At 41.5% G+C, this 16696-nt stretch overlaps 1 protein-coding gene across 2 annotated transcripts in view; it reads right to left on the bottom strand.

The window, feature by feature from the left end:
• The window catches only part of LOC124556842 (cAMP-specific 3',5'-cyclic phosphodiesterase-like), a 931691-nt gene that overhangs the window by 548303 nt on the left and 366692 nt on the right, over positions 1-16696 (bottom strand). The gene's annotated exons all lie outside the window — the stretch shown is intronic.

The following is a 16696-nucleotide window of genomic DNA, read 5'->3' as shown; positions in this document are numbered from 1 at the left end:
AATGGGCACATTGACAGTAGGCCACGGATGTTATCATTCTTACATGAGCACCACCACTCTGACGACAAGATCCAGACGCTCTCGGGCAAGGAACTATTTCTGCTAAATGATTTAAATACAAGAGCATTCCTGTTTGAAGACTCTCATAGAGTTAATTAAATACTTGGCACCTACTACGGCAGTAAATTTGGCGGAAAGCTTGCTTGTACACAGTGCCCCCAGATGTAGATGGCTAAGGCAAAGCGTAGTTTTAATATTGCCGACGGGCCCTGGTAAGGCCGGGAGAATGCAACGATTTTAATACCATTGTCTGTGTGTGTGTGTGTGTGTGTGTGTGTGTGTGTGTGTGTGAGAGAGAGAGAGAGAGAGAGAGAGAGAGAGAGAGAGAGGAGGAAAGAGGGGAGGGTGTGGAAGAAGAGCAGTGGAGCTACCTTGAGCTCCATATATTACTTCCACTGGGCATTTATATTAAATGACTTCTTGTTCAACTGAAGGAGGAATAATTTCCACGTAGTGAGCACGATTTTAGCTGCTTTCTAAAACGTTACACCATGTGGGAGGCCATTTATTGTTTATGTGACCGAAATGTTCCTTCATCTCCAATTTTCAATATGCATATCAACTGTAACAGTGTGACTTAGAACAGCAGTCTGCCAGATACTTGCACGTCCCATACAATCACACTGCTTTGAAACTCAAAGTAAAGACGATAAAATGGAAATTAACGGAAGTGCATATTTATACAGCGTGTTTCATATTCTTTCCAACAAATTTCTAGATATTACTGATGACGTCGTGTGGACCAATTTTTGTTAGAGACAAAATGTTCGCTGGCGCTTCCGGGCGATGCCATTTAAGACTATATACACTCCTGCAGCAGGGCGTAGGCACTCTGCAGCGTTCGTATGCCATGTATGTTTTCTATCATCGAGCGTCTGCTCCGCGTGAAATGCAGTAAGCTCAGCAAATCAAAGTTCCTGATTCTCCTCTGAACTCTCTTTCTCTCTTTAGACACACCTATTCTGATGGTTTTCTTGTTGAAAACCACAATGTTTACTGGGGTAGGTAGTACACTGCGTACCTGATTATGCTACGGTTACTATGGATGCGGGTTCTGACAAACACGTCCGAAATCCTCGTCAGAACAAGGCGGTTACACTGTACGCGTTTTCTGATATTATGATAGTGCGTTTCTACCACCCAGCAGAGATGGACGAACTTGATGTATTTTATTTTGTTGAAGGTCCGTTAATGAAGCTATTGTTGATAAATGGTGAAAAAACAAAGCATGTCAACCAGTTGTTTTCTAGAAAACGCGACAAAGGAGAATTTCAAATGTTATTTCAAGAATCGTACGACCAACCAGAAAAGTTTTTCGAGTATTTCAGGATGAGACCAGTAACATTCGAATGTATATTGCAGGGAATAAAAGAAAGCGTCAAAAAGTTCTCCAATTTTCGTGAATGTCTTTCGGCAAGACGAAGACTGGCTGTAACTTTAATGTGAGAAAGAGTTTAACAGTGTATTCAGTTCTTTACTTCAATGGAAATTCGAAATATTCCTTACTTATTTTTATTTTTAATTTTTTAATTATTCGAAATATAAAAGAAAATAGAAACAAGTTAAATAAAATACGCAGTAAAATTGAACAAACGGCGCTTGCATTGTCAGTTTATATCATTTGGCATTACACACGAAAAGAACGAAGCAAGGTCTTAATGTTGTGGAGTACTCAGAGCAGTTTCCACTTGTGAAGCCCAACCATCCCCCGTCGATGAACCATACGGTGTTACGCTTAGTGTTAAAAAAAAATCCTCTTCGCAAAACACTTGCTGGAGTTTAGCCGTCACAAATATATTTTTTCCTTCTGGTACTTTTCTCAAATATGGCAGTAAACTCATCAGAAATTGATAATCCGCAGCTTCGTTTCGAGAAGCTGAATTCCTTTCCTTGAACATTTGTATTTTTTCCTCATCAAGCATCATCATTTTTTTAACCGCAGTGGCATTATTCATCCTAGCAATTTTTCTGAACAGCAACAAAGTTTTGTGGTGGCGTAGTTTCACTCGTTATGTTCTGGGGTAATTCGGCAGTTTGTACTCGTGCTTCTGGTTCGTTGTCAGGGGAAAAAGTAGTAACTGAGTTCTGGGTGTCTGCATCAAATGTTGTTTCGCTCCAGACATTACACTGCAATTGTTTTTTAAATTAGTCCTTCAAAAATTCCATGCTTTTGAAATGAGCTCACTTAGAGGCTTACATGATTCTTCCTTCCTCCGTCTCTACTCCGCTTTTTAGGGTTTTTGCTCAGTTCCTTGCAAAACTTGTTCGTCAAACCTCGCCACATAATTTACGCTGCTTCGTTTGAAATTAGTGAAAAAACCATTGATCAACGTTTTTAATTGTAACCTAGTGTTATGTTAGTGTTCTGAATTATTGTTTTAATGAATATGTTGATGTATAGTATAGTAGTTGTTTCTTATTACCAATTTCTATCAACTGGGATATCATTTCGAGCACTAAGCTTTCACATCGTGCTATTCGAAACACAGCTTACAAAACATGCCAAGCTGGGTGGGAGTGCTTCTGCAGTATACCTGTGTCTTTGCCTACTACAGAGGAATGGAAAATCATCGCGAGTGACTTCTACAACAAATGGAATCTCCGAAACTGCAACAGTTGTATAGACGGGAAACATATTTGCATGAAGTGCCCCAAACAAACAGGGTCGTTATATTTCAACTATAAGGGCTATTTTTCAGATGTATTTCAGGGAATATCTAATGTAAATTACAAGTTCATTGCTACTGAAATTGGGACTTACGGTACGCAAAGTGATGGGGGAACCTTTCCAGATTGAAATGTTTATCAGTAATTTGAAACAAACACTTTAAACCTACCAGAGAATGAAAATATTCCGTCGACAGACATTTCAGAACCCTTTGTTCTGTTGGGTGATAAAAACAATCCTCTAATAAGTATTTGATGAAACCATGTTCAAGACAAAGACTTACTACTGAAAAATAGATTTTCCAATTATAAACTCTCAAGAGCTAGACGATGCGAAGAATGTGCCTTTGGTATTCTGGCAGCAACGTGAAGGTATTTAAAAACTGAACTCAGAATCGATCCAGATAAAGTAGACATCGTAGTTAAATGCGTTTTCCTTTTACATTACATAATCATCGATAAGGAACCTCTTACTTTCCTTGATATTCCTGAGGTGGACTTTGAGCCCCTACACTATGGACCAGTTTCACGGAGATATAATCACTACGGAAAACACAATACACAATGGAAAAAAAATCTGTAATTTAAGTTTATAGTTTGTGCCTTTTCTTTATTACTTCGATCAAAGATTTTTACAATAACCCTTATGGTGCGTATTATGTTATTTCTAATGAGCCCGTGCTTAGTTATCACAGATATGTACGTTTCCTGCTGCTGCGATCAGTATATCTGACAAATCCAGACAACGTCTGTTTGTCCACTCCAACTACACATTCGCTATAGCGTACTGTGGTCAGCAACAGTCGAAAATTCACAAAGGTGCTTGTTATGCAGTGTAATCTGCTTTTTTTCCCCCACAGAAGTTCACTCACAGACAGGCAGTATGTACACTAATTGAGTCAATAATTCTGCTCGCTTTGTGCCGTTTAGCCCAGCTGGGTTCGATTACAGCTAATTAATTTTTTGTTTACTGTTCTGTAGTAAATAACAGTCGCCACCAACTTACGCTTGCGGAATTATTATACTAACAGACATACCTAACTTTGGGTACAATTTTACTTCGACACTCGCTTGTTAATACAAAAAGTGAGGGAATGAATTGTCAACGAATAATTTATTCGCCAGCTACTTACATAAAACTGAAAAATGCACAACGTCAGTATGATATGAATCCAACTTCCACACTGTTGTAGACTCTCGATGCCGAAATTGAGTTCTGTCCTCAGTGAAAATATTCGTGTGGGTGCCGTAACCAGAGAAGCATTGAAATCACTGTTAAGCATCAATGTGAAGTAATAAGCATTGGGAACGGCGTATATAACTCTCGATCTGATATTTAACAGAAAATTTCAAATGGCTGTGAAAATTACATCGATTCACAGCTATTAATTTCATGACAGGTGTCTCTCTCTCTCTCTCTCTCTCTCTCTCTCTCTCTCTCTCTCCCTCCCTCCCTGCGAAATTGATCATATGAACAGAGTCTCAGTATTAGACTCTACCAATCATCTATATAACCTGTAGCAATCCTCTATAAATGTGAAACACCTAACGTCAGTAATAGAGACGAATAAAAATTAGCAGTTTTCGACGGATACTCAGTATGTATGTAAGTTTAGTCCCTTTACAAGAATTGGAAGCCAAGGTCTTCAGGCTACCACTATTTAAAACTCAAAGAACTGATGAATCGACATTCACAGTACAGAATTTCGAACAAAATGAAGCGGCGGACGTAACGGAGTTGAGGATATAAAGAATTCTACTAGAAATGCTCGGGCTAGAATGCATCGCACTGGACGTGTAAAGTATGCCGCTAGAAATACTCAGGATGAATTGTATCATTGCCGTATGATCTGGATGGCAACTGCGACAAAACGTAATTTGACAATGGTATAAAAACAACAGCATTTCTCGATCTATTACCTCATTTTCACCCACATGAGAACTACAGCAGCTGGCTTGGTGACCGTTTGGGCAATAATGAAATGTCATTTTGAGAGAGCACGCCAAAACTTACGTAATATAAATTTCGATTGAACCGTAACTGCACTAAATTTTGAGTACCTAAATGTGAGGTATTAATACCTCAAAATGCGATCAGCTAAATCGTGTCTAGTTACTGTTGTCAATTTGTTTTTATACTTATATTTTACACAGACAAGTGGCTTCATCTCTAAATGTCATTCGAAATCGACAAGCACAGTGAAGTCACGGCACTGACGAAAAACGACTGCGTTATTGTAGTAATGGCGCAAAAATTGAGACGTTTGGATTAAGTATATGTTAGGCTAGCCAAAGTGAGAAATGATGAATGCACGGGGCATATGTGATACAAATGTGCTAGGTACTATTTAAAAAACTGGCGAACATAAATACTACGCAAGAACATTAGTGCAAACAGTGAAAGTCAAATACTACACCGTACAATCGGTTGCAATAGGTGATGTTTCTGCAAGGTAAAAATGACGAAATGCATCTTCTGAGACGTGGGAATACCAAATATTTATTTATATACCGTGAGCTATCTGAAACAAATCGCTGTTTTTATGCTGAACAATGGTTTCTTTCCTGGTGTGAATTTCTCTCCGGAGTTAGTGCCAGAGACCTACGGCAGTATTAAAATACAGCCTCATGACTGAAACTACTGAAAGGACAGAAATCTGGACCCTTTATAATAGCATCTACGCCGTGTCCTGCGCGCAAGCTGTCTGTCAAGGCCGTTAGCCAGTGGTAGGCAATTATCTCGCGTACAACAAAAAAGAAAACAGACGAGAGGGAGAGGGGGAGAGGGGGGGGGGGAGAGAGAGAGAGAGAGAGAGAGAGAGAGAGAGAGAGAGAGAGAGAGAGAGAGAGAGAGAGCGAGAGAGCGAGCGGAGGTTATGGAGGGAAGGCAGTGGGTGGGGGAGGGGGGGGGGGGGGGCAGACAGAAGGGACACGCGAGAACGTGACGGTGGAGAAGTGGCTGCTACGTCTAGCCGTCTGCAGTGCTGTAAATCGAGAGCTTCGCCAGGTCGACTTTATCGTCTCGTTATTCCGTAAGTGGGAGCAGCGACAGCCAATCCCGACCTGCCAAGACATGTCTTCGAGGGCCGGGTGCAGTGGGCGGAAGGAGAAACGCACGCACGCACGCACCCAAGATGAAACGTCACACGTCGTTGTCATCTTCGCCGCCTCACATGGTTGGCTGTTGCCTGCCAGCCATGTTTCCTTAATCCCAACATTCATGCATTTTTCCCAGAGTTTCGGTGTCTCTGACGTCACATACGACTTCGAAAGGTGTTACGTCGTTGATGTTAGCAGCGCTTTAAGGATTTCGATAAGTAAGGAAACAATTTGCTTGTGCATCTCGGAAGGTTTATTGGGAGACGTTTAGTGACCTCTGTGAACTAACGAGGTCAGACGAGAACGAAATTCTGTAGAGCACACCACGAAGCAACAGTGGTTGATATTACTGTCAAATGGTGTGTCAAAAATGAATCCACAGAAATTTTAGGGTATGGAACATTCCACAATATCTTAGAAACAACTAGAATCTCTCTACCCGGTGCGGAAATATGTCTTGGTTTTATCACGTTTTTACAAAAGGCTTGGTAAACTGAGTACATACGAAATGGTTTTCCAGAGCTTGTCGCGGATCATAATGTACCGCACACGAGCTTGTGTGGTAGCAAAGTGGTCTAGATCCGAACTGAAAGCACTAACCGAATTGAGGACTGTTCCATTGGTACACAGATCAGCCCGGCTGTGGTTTCTTGGTGGTTTTCGGCACCTGTATATGAAAATGTCGGGCTGGTTCGTATCTGTGTCTCAAAAACAAAGTTAAAATCTCATACAGAACGGAGTTTACGCGATTCAAGGGTAGATAACGCACACGTCGTCTTACAGTAATTGATGTCTGTAGTGTAAGGGAAGAAATTCAGAAACATAAAATTTTTTAAAAATTGCCGAATAATGAATGGACGATTACGTGTAATTAGTAGATGCTCTCACAGATGGGATTACTGGTAAAAAATGTTGTCTTTACATGGGGGAGCCTTTCCATCCATAATAAGACACACAAACTGAAAGATACAGTTTTGCGCACAATTTTCTGTTCACCACGATTCAGGCTAGACTGTTCTGTTCTGCTACACCGACACAGCTCTTTTATATTTGACATCCGGTCGGAAATGCAAGAGCGTTCTTGTATAAAGACTCTCAGAGTTAATGGCACGTAAATCTAAATCTAGTAACTTGTATGAAATTAATGACTACAGTTTGTAGGCAAAGTGTGTTTCGAAACTTTGGAAATGTGTTGCTTGAATGCAAAATGAGATGCAGCGGTCGTAGTTGCACTTACACAATTTACTCGAATGTTTGCCTTAATCACAAATAATTTATTAATATACTAGCGCGTTTCGTTCTCTGACCATCTCACATTTTAACGTGACTAGATACATTCTGTCAATCTATTTCAAGTTCTTCTGAAGACGACCAGTGGCCGGAACGTGTCAGGAAATTACTATAATATTTGTGGTTATGACAAACATAAAATTAAATTATATTTCTGACAGTTGTTGGAAGTGCAACTAACGCTATCTTTTCTGCTTTTTTTGACGCGTAAGTTGTTTCCCAAAGCGAGCTCGTTAGTGAAAAAAGTGTTTTCTGCAGATAAAATATGCAGAATTAAGAGTTTTCTACAACCGAATTGACAATTTTGTACAGTTATTTTTGCTACAGCGGAGATGATGTAAATAAAAGGCATCTGATGTGTAATCTAAAGTAAATCTTTCAGTCTTTGAAAACGTCACGTTGTCCACATCGCATCATGCATTATTGTCTTCACACAATCCTAAAATCAAATTCCAAAACTGCAATTCTGATTGCGTTTCAAAGCCCATATATTGCATGTTTGACAAAGACTAAAACTGATAATCTGAACCGAATATGGAACAACGCGGAAATTGGTAACAGCATTTTAGACTATTAACTTTACTTTGGAGTGTGTGCAAAATGCCAATTTCCGAGCTGAAACGAGAAATTAATTTAGTGGATTATTAACTTGATTTTCAGGTGTTGAGAGGGCAGTAGATGGACAATAAAGCACCTCCTTTGAGAGAGCAACCTTCTGTGCTCTTCTCCGTTGCTGCCACAGGCGGCTAGTAGGAATTGTCGACGGAGCAAGAGATGAGAAATTATTGATCATCAATCTGACAACTCTTCTTGGTAAATATTTTGCATTTAATAAAAAATTATAAGAAGTTAAACATTTTAGTGCCAGAAGTATGTCTGCATCTTCCGGTTCAAAAGATTATAGAAAGATCTAAATTTTAATGTCATGTTCATAAACTAACAGTTACTGGAGGAAAAAATAAATTAAAATAACTGTGTTATAGCTATGTGCCTTTTTAAGAGGTTAATGCTACTGCAGACGTGCAAAGGAAACATATTCTATAGTTATTTCAAGTTCATAGGTAAATACATGAGCCACTCAAACTTTTCATCTTTACTCGTTATCAGCAGTATAAATGCAATTGCCAGACCACGCTGCAGGCCAGATGTGTGTGTGTATGTGGCTAGTATTAGTGTTTATACAGTTGCCTATGTGTATTGCCACTGGAATGATTTTCTTATTTGGGTGGTGGGGTACTGAAATGCGGAAAAACTGTTAGAAAACAATTTAAATCACGGGCGGCCAATTTTTGGAGGCGCAGGCCGTGCCTTGGCACAAGAGCCACAGCTCTCACAGCACTGCACATTTCCACCACTCCATGCCTGTCTGAGCAGGAGGAGAGATGTTTGGTATGTTGTGTGCGGTCATCAGCGCCCGTATAAAGTCCCAATTTTTACACAGTCCAAATTTTTACACAGTCCGAATCAGTCCGAACGTTTACACAGTCCGAACGTTTACACAGTCCGAACGTTTACACAGTCCGAACGTTTACACAGTCCGAACGTTTACACAGTCCGAATATTTACACAGTCCAATCTAGCCACTGTCACAAATGATGATGACGAAATGATTAGGACAACACAAGCACCCAGTCCCCGGGCAAAGAAAAAATCCCCAACCCAGCCGGGAATCTAAGACAGGACCCCGTGATCCAGAGGCAGTAACGCTATCCACTAGACCACGAGTTACGGACAGGAGAAGAGGGGACACATGGAAGCTGTGAACACACTGCATGTAAATGGCACAGCAGTCGCACTGCACAAGACTGCCGGTTGGGGTGGCCGAGCGGTTCTAGGCGCTACAGTCTGGAACCGCGCGACCGCTACGGTCGCAGGTTCGAAACCTACCTCGGGCATGGATGTGTGTGATGTCCTTAGGATAGTTAGGTTTAAGTGGTTCTAGGTTCTAGGGGACTGATGACCTCAGAAGTTAAGTCCCATAGTGCTCAGAGCCATTTTGCGTAAGTCTTCATTATACAGGGTGATTCAAAAAGAATACCACAACTATAGGAATTTAAAACTCTGCAACGACCAAAGGCAGAGCTAAGCACTATCTGCCAGCGAATTAAGGGAGCTATAAAGTTTCATTTAGTTGTACATTTGTTCGCTTGAGGCGCTGTTGACTAGGCGTCAGCGTCAGTTGATGCTAAGATGGCGACCGCTCAACAAAAAGCTTTTTGTGTTATTGAGTACGGCAGAAGTGAATCGACGATAGTTGTTCAGCGTGCATTTCGAACGAAGTATGGTGTTAAACCTCCTGATAGGTGGTGTATTAAACGTTGGTATAAACAGTTTACAGAGAATGGGTGTTTGTGCAAAGGCCAGGCAGCCCGTGACAGAGCACTTCATCACTGGCCTCCAAGAAGCCCTGATCTTACCCCCTGCGATTTTTTCTTATGGGGGTATGTTACGGATATGGTGTTTCGGCCACCTCTCCCAGCCACCATTGATTATTTGAAACGAGAAATAACAGCAGCTATCCAAACTGTTACGCCTGATATGCTACAGAGAGTGTGGAACGAGTAGGAGTATCGGGTTGATATTGCTCGAGTGTCTGGAGGGGGCCATATTGAACATCTCTGAATTTGTTTTTGAGTGAAAAAAAACCTTTTTAAATACTCTTTGTAATGATGTATATCAGAAGGTTATATTATGTTCCTTTCATTAAATACACATTTTTAAAGTTGTGGTATTCTTTTTGAATCACCCTGTATATTTCACATTTCTCAACAACACAGATCACAAACAAAACCAAGTTTCAGTATTAATTGATTATTTTTTTGCCGCACTGAAGGCACAATTTTTATCTGATACAAACTGTTGGCATAAGGACAGACGCAGATAATTTCAGACATTTTCGCAGTCGCGTTGTCATGAAAGCGTGACTTATTTAGTTTCGTAACCGAAAAAAAGGTCTTTCTCACAAATATGTCGATCGAAACATTGTAGCAGCCTCATTATGGAGATGTTGATACTCTATCTGAGGAAAGCAATGTAGACGTTCTGGACAGTTTTAACGCAAAAGGACTTCTTATTGAAACGTGAATTCCCTTTCAGGATGATCAGTTACACCTGCACATGCAGAAGGGCGCTTTCAACTAAAACGGCAAACAGTCTCGAAATCAGCTCTAAAACAGATGTAAGATTGACAGTGACTCCAAAATGTTTATGAAAAATCCTTATAATTCTTTTAAGGCCACAATGAATTCTTTGAAGTTCGCGTTTTCTTTAACGGCAGTCAGCTTAGAAAACTGGTTTGTCAAAATTTTGCCTTGTTTATCGCTATTTTATTTTTAAAAGTATATCAGTTAAATCATAAAGAAGTCGTTCCTCACACTGCAATGTCTTACTGTGGCCAGTGTGCAGTCTAGTTCACTTAAAATGCAAATTCTGCAATCCATTCAAGATTTTCCTTCCTAAACTCCTTTTTCCTTCATAGATTCAACAATAGCGAGTTCCGGGCATGGCTCTAGACTTAAAGAACATACTTTGGAGTAATATACAAAGTCTTCATACTCTTCGTCCAGTTCCATTGAAAACAGTTGCAACTGACAGTGGGATAATGCACGGAACATACTATTCATACTGCCAGTATCTCCACGTGCTGCATGCTTAAAAACTTAGCACTAAGTGCTTCCTGATATACAAAACAAGGAATCCTGTCTGTAGAGTGTTGTAACTTTTTGCTGTTTCATTATCAACTAAATCTTTAAATGCTTTCTGCGTGATACTGTAATATCGTTTCCTGAGAAATTTGCAATAACTGTCGCTTATGCGACTGCATAATATATATTGAGAATTCTCATCCCTCTCTTCTGTCATTCCCATTCTTTTTTAAAAGCTTGTGCCGGTAGATCGCTAGAAAATGGGTCTGAGCACTATGGGACTTAACATCTGAGGTCATCAGTCCCCTAGACGTTAGAACCACTTAGACCTAACTAACCTAAGGACCATCACACACATCCATGCCCGAGGCAGGATTTGAACCTGCAACCGTAGCGGTCGCGCGGTTCCAGACTGAAGCGCCTTGAACCGCTCGGCCACACCGGCCGGCTAGATCGCTAGATTGACTCTTTTCACGCAAATATTCAATGCATCTGGGAACATCCTTCATACTCGGACAAGTAGCGAAGGCTAAACAGTGCTGACTCCGCGTTTCTTCCGAACTGATGAGAGTTATGCCAACCAAAAATGCCAAACCGCAGTATTAAATGAAATGTGGTGCTGTATTGAGTACTTCCGGGAAGGAAGGAGCCTTGGCCCGCCCGTGTCACGCACACTCGGCCCGCGTGAAGTTTGGCACGCCGAGGCCGGCCCTGATTTAAAGGACTACAAGGTTCACACGTTTCCGCTATGAGTTTTGAGTACTTCTTAAATATATTTTCTTCATATGTCTATTACAGCATGTGTGTCTTACGAAGAACCACAGCTACACACCACAGGGCCTCTTTTTGCTACATTTGAATAAAATTTTGATATAGCTTTGAGAGCGAGATCTTGATGACGAAAGAGAAATTCAGACACAAGCTACAATCGGGCACAGAAATAAAACCAATGGCGACAAGTGAAAATTTGTGCTGGACCGGGTTTATAACCCGGATTTCCCATTTATCGCGAGCGGCGAGCGGGCGCCTTAAACGCTTCGTCTATCCGAGCACACTTACCGTCCGACCGAAAATTTCCGCACGTTGCACGCTACATATGTAGTGTCCCTTGTCCATTATCCTCATTGCCTACAGCCTCACTTTGTTCCCACAAAAGATCGAAAAAAAAAATGCATCCGCATTGAGGTTATCATTATTTACCATCAAGGCGCACATATTTATGGTGTGTGTTCTTTCTGTCCGAAAGAACAGACACTACACATATGAAGATACAGTAGATCTTCCTTAAAATTTTGCACCAGATGAGTAAATGAAGTTCTTCATGCACCACAAACGATTCATTTGTTATGTCGTATAGTGGAGATGGTCCGTAGCTCGTGGTCTCGCGGTAGCGTTCTCGCTTCCCGAGCACGGGGTCCCGGGTTCGATTCCCGGCGGGGCCAGGGATTTTTCCTGCCTCGAGATGACTGGGTGGTGTAGTGTTGTCTACATCATCATCATTCACCCCCATTATGGTCGGAGGAAAGCAATGGCAAACCACCTCCGCTAGGACCTCCCCTACGATCTGTAAAAGAAGTATGGGACTCATCATCATAGTGGAGACGTATCTTATTTACCAAATGGCAACTATGATGGGGAAAGAAAGCTTTCACATATGTCATCAAAAGTTATTGCCATCAGTGTGAAATCTGAAAGTGTGTTTTGAATCCTAAGAACTATATTAAATATAAATTTTACCTGTAAACCATCGGATTATGCCAAACAAGGATAGCCCTTGTTTGTATTCAAATTCTGTGATTAAATCGTAGATGTTCCAGTGCAGGGCTCAGACGCAATCATGCCTTCGATCCTGAACAGTTTTAGACGGGCTGTCATGCACGCCCGGCCGACAGCTGGGCCCGATGCCAACTTCCGCCTGATCTACTCTGTCCAGAAATACGTACAAGACGATTTACGTATCAGTGAGCTTGCACGTTTCGGAAGCCCCTGATGGACACCGCCTCCTAGCAGTCACTGTGCAAAACAACACTCCACTGGTGTTACACAATACCATTATTATTTGTTGCCACTACCATTCCAATTACACTATGTTACTCCGCTACAACATTCCAAGGTTCCGCTTTCCCACGAGCATGTGTTTACATAATCCAGTCAGTTACGGTGTATGAGAGACCTTTTCCATAGAACTCACATCACGTCGAATACAGCGTTGTAATCAGTTTTGAAAAAATATTTTAAAAACAGTAATGTAGTGTAATATGTAAACCAGACCTGATACACACACACACACACACACACACACACACACACACACAGTGTTTTACGGATCTGTTACTTCACCGCAACCTAGAAAGACAGACGGGACATTCCCAGATGTACACAGGTCAAATGTGTTGCACTGACATCGGTACGTTGTGACCAGCACAAACTTTTAAGTAAATTGCCGTAGAAAGGCAGTTATCTACTTAAAAAGTAATTTATCCGAACGCCTTAAACTATTTTAAACTCTTCCTGATTCAGAGTTCCGAGCTTTCTGTACGCCACAGCAAAAAAATCAGTCACTATTGTTGAGATCACTTTCTGTCTTTCTTCAGTGTAAAAATTAGTCCTTGAAATAAGTTTGTGCTGGGGAGAGGCATTTCAGAAACAAAACACTGCAACCACTTAACAACATTAATGTAAGAAACTATTGGTTGTGTGATACTTAAGTTTGCGCGAGTCTCAAATAGCTTTCAACAAAAATCTTAGTTAATTCTTTTCTTAATTTCTGCTGCAAAACAGGAAGCCTGTTTGATATCTAACTTAAATAAATTACTTCGGTGCGCAATACACCTTTCCAGAACGAGCTAAAAGGGTATCTTCAGGAGACCTGCCATCATCGCCAAAATGTACAGGATGGCAATCTGACAGAACTTATCTCATCTTCTCCCTTTTACATTGATACAATCACTGAAGTAACTTCGCAATGAATTTCTAGCTTTCAAGGAAGCAACACCAGAGTTCTTGATTGTAAAATACTCTGAACGCGAGCCCTGGCATACAAATAGTGGGCACAACGGCGTAAAAATTTATGTGCGTTATGGTAAAAATGCGCACACAATTTGAGAATTTCTTTCATGCAGTTGCTAACACTATACCTGTCCATCCCCTTCCCCACTTACAGGATAATCGTCACCCGACTGCAGTCTCTCCGTAAAGGTACCTATGAGGTAAAAACCTCGAACGCTAAGAGGAACGCTAAGAAGAACTCTATCGGAACTACTATTTTGTGGTACATAAATGTGTATTCATCCATATATGCAGACACGAGCGTGCTCCTTAGTTACATATAATATTATTTATTGACACCACAGAGTTAAAGATACAATCATGAAATACTTAACGACATGCTCCGCCTTCCCATGCGTAGGAGTAATAACTCGAGTACACAAACCTTCCTCGTTAATCAGTATATGGATTAGTGAAAACTATATCACAAGTCGTACAGAATTTTCTGGTATTAGCCTTCACACACAGACAGAAAAATGAGAGAGGAGGCACTTTTATAACATGCAGTGATACACAGCATCTTAGTAAACGTCACCACAACGATTTCTAGAAATATTTGACTGTAATTCGAGTTTTATTGATGAGTCAGTGACACACTGCTGGTTTTATTTGACAATTTCTAAAATTCCTGTTGGTTAATGAATTAATATAGGTCTATACAACATAGAGCGGGTGGTGTAGAAGTTGATCGTCACCATACAAAAATTACTGTCATAGTCTTTACTTCAGCTGGAGAGAGATAGTCGAGAAGACGCCGGAGCAATAGAAGAACAGTGTCCCGTATCGGACTACCAGTTAGTCTTTTCGGAAGGATATCGACGCTCTTTGTTTGGACGTAAATTGAAAAACGTGTGTTTGATAGGACAGAGAGTGTTGCAGGCAGAAAACTGGAACGTTTCCACTGCCTTCGCGGACAACGGAGGGAACAAAGTACCAAAAATGCTTCTGATACCAGATTACAAATTCTGAAACTTTTGCATTCCCTCGTAATTGTGACTATAGCTTCAGCCGTTTAGAGTTTCGATTTGAAAATTAGATATACAAAATATGTGGCAGCTCTAACTACGAATGTACAACTTGCTACATGCCTTGAACGAAGTCAAGATGAAATGTAAGAAATTGACCTCTTCGTACAGGTGGCTGCGATAGCTTCGGGAAGTGAACTCGATCGGCGTCGCATCCGCGCGCCGGATTAACGACCGTAAGGTACAATGGCCAGCCTTAGAGTGCTTTCTAGGCTCATTCAGGCAGCTACTGGATGTGTTCGCAAAAAATGCTATGAATAAACGGTTAATATACGGTAACATACAAAGCACTGTTTCAAAATTCAGACGCAAATGTCGCACACAACTTTCCTCCCTGACGTCAGAACGAGATAAAAGCTGGGAAAGAGAGATGTGTGGAAAAGGTCCTGTTTGGTACGCTTAAAAGTTTTGAAGCAAATGAATAATTTTTGGGATAGATTGACTGTTTTATAGAACAGTGACGGTTCGTGACAGACGTGTACACAAACCTCTCGCGAGTTTCTCAGTTTCCAAGTGCGTATTGCTAAGGTGCAATTAAAAATGTTTCGATTAATCAGAAACGACTGTCCTCTAGAGTTTGATACACAGCGACAATCGACTTTGTATGGCTTTTAATGGTACTTCGAGACACTTTCAGATATCAGGTTCTCAGAAAAATTACGTTCGAGTTAATCGAGGTGAAAACCACTGCCATTGGCCATTTCCAAGTCAATCTACAACAGAAACAATCCTTGCATTGCGTGACATTTGTCAGAATCGTGTACCCGGAAATCATCTTCTGTTTGTTTCTGTGTCGAGCTGTGAATTGTGTGCTACGTGTCTGAGGCGAGAATGGAGACCTGACAAGCATCCGTCTGAACAGGGGCAGGACGCTTCTGAGAAACACAGTGTGGCAGATCCCCGACCATTAATCGCCTTACATTACAAAAGCAGGCCACTTCACACAACCTCCCGTTTGCTCATTATGACTGTTTAACACGCTCTACTGAGTTTTTACTTCGTAATGGGCTCTAATTTTATGCTTTACTTTAAGGACATTTCTTTCAGGTACCTCCATTACTTTTATAAGATTGTCGTCGTCCCATGTTTTTGTAGCGTAGGGGACTCTCCAACACGAATTCCAGGGTGTCGAGGTCCATATACATGACACTGATTAGACCTCTGATGACGTACGCAGCTCCCGTCTGGGGATATGCAGCTCCTACACGACTGCGCCGCCTGCAGATCATACAGAACAAGGTGCTACGAATCATTAGCAACGCTCCACGCTACACACGCACCGTGGATCTTCACCATGAATACCGCCTTGATACCCTCAAGGAAGTATTCAAAAAACACGCCACACGACTATACAGGAACTCGAGACACTCGAACAATCCTTTCATCCTCACTCTGGGAAACTACGATCACAACCACAGGTGGAAGCACAAGCGGCCAAAGACACTGCTAGCTAGGGCATAGCCACCTATGGTAAACTAACATACGCAAACAGCGACAAACGTTGGCAAGCCCCTGCATATCAGCAACACTGACGGGTAACTACCAGCTGCTATTAGAGCCGATCAACAGGCCACAGCAGGGACACCGACGAGCACGCCCACAGACGCACAAACAATCTGCCAACATTCCCTCACACTGTGCCTCCGGTATATGACCTATCGGACACAAGATCGACAACAAACCTAACTGTTGCAGGTTGCTGACTCTGAACGAGGACTCTGTACCAGCACCCAGCGCCAGCCGCCGAGCAGCACAAACGCACAACGTCAACGTATCGACATGCGTGATACCCACTACTAACAAAGCCTATCCTTGCACAACCTATCGCAGGCAGCAAGACAACCGCTACTGCTCTTACCACCC

The sequence above is a fragment of the Schistocerca americana genome, chromosome X, assembly GCF_021461395.2.
Source record: "Schistocerca americana isolate TAMUIC-IGC-003095 chromosome X, iqSchAmer2.1, whole genome shotgun sequence".
Classification (NCBI taxonomy): Eukaryota; Metazoa; Arthropoda; class Insecta; order Orthoptera; family Acrididae; genus Schistocerca; species Schistocerca americana.
This window is presented reverse-complemented; position numbering and strand designations above follow the sequence as displayed.